The sequence below is a fragment of the Chaetura pelagica genome, unplaced genomic scaffold (genome assembly GCF_000747805.2).
Source record: "Chaetura pelagica isolate M959 unplaced genomic scaffold, ChaPel_1.0 scaffold76, whole genome shotgun sequence".
In the NCBI taxonomy this organism is placed as follows: Eukaryota; Metazoa; Chordata; class Aves; order Apodiformes; family Apodidae; genus Chaetura; species Chaetura pelagica.
Window position 1 is genome coordinate 2,197,648 of NW_009970723.1, and position 1,206 is coordinate 2,198,853.

General features: G+C 42.4%; 1 protein-coding gene across 1 annotated transcript in view; it reads left to right on the forward strand.

Moving 5' to 3' along the window:
* Positions 1-1,206, forward strand: part of ZBTB10 (zinc finger and BTB domain containing 10) — a 25,509-nt gene that overhangs the window by 22,631 nt on the left and 1,672 nt on the right. The gene's annotated exons all lie outside the window — the stretch shown is intronic.

Genomic DNA, 1,206 nt, shown 5'->3' on the forward strand with positions numbered 1-1,206 from the left:
AGGGAAATTGAGACTTCCTTATGTTTACTGTATAAAATCCAAGGTATGTTTTAGGGGAGTGATAAAGAAAGGCATAAGTGGTGGTGAGAAGGTAGTAACATTTCTCCAAGCTGTGATTTTTCAAAAACTCATTTTGCAGCCTGTTTTGCAGATACTCAGAATAGGTTAGTACAGGGAATGGAGTAAATTGCACCTCTCCAAATGAGTGGACCACCTTGCTCCCTCATGCCTACTCACAGTTGGCTTTTTGTTCCTCGGCGAGTAGAAAAGTGGTTATGAGCTTCCAAGTTTTAATGTGGATGCAAGAAAAAAAGCTCTTGGTGTAAGTTTTCATAACTTTCCTTTCTAGCTTGTTCTATCAGGAAATGGACTTCCTGTTAGCCAGACATATTATTAAGAAGAACTAATAACCTGGGTCATATCAGGATATATCTATTCTCAAGGATATTCATAAGATCATTGTAGTCATTTTAAGTATTCTTTAAACTGGTCTACAGGTAGTAAAGGTGTATGTTAGTAGCTCCTATGTAGGTTTTACAGCCAGCATCTTTCTTACATTCCACTGGACTTATCTTACATACACATCTTTCCACCCTGCTACTGCTGCCTGTCTTCCACACCAACTGGGGAGGGCTTAGATTCCTGAAGGGACAGGAGTACCTATGATGTTGCTGAGTCTGAAGGACATTTTGTTCTATAGTGTATAGGTGACTGCAGTGGTGGAGGTATCGTGGGGAACCTCTGTGGCTGTGCAGAGGAGGTTAGGTCGTTATCACCTTATTGCTGGTCGTACTGTGTAACATGTCCCAGCAGCTGTTCTACTTCTTCCTCTGTGGCTCACCAGAAAAGATAGCAAACAGTGGGCAGTCTACCAGGAAGAGTAGAGTGGCACATCAGGTTTCTGCCCTGCAGCATCTGAGCAGGTCTTGTAGGTGAAGATTTCCCCCTCTTCCCCCCCAGGAAAGGAGATAAAGTCAGACAGGGTGTAAATAGCTATAGAGTGAGCTCAACCCAGCTCTGTGCTTCAACTGAAGTGTATTCTCCCTGATGGATCTTTTTTCCTTTTTTTTTTTTTTTTTTTTTTTCCCCCCTCCATTTAACAAACCCCTTGAACATCTGTTTTCTGTGAAGTATTGTAATAAGTCTAGAGGCTGGGGAAAAACACTCACCCACTTACAGAACAGGCAACTACTCTGGTACCTGCTG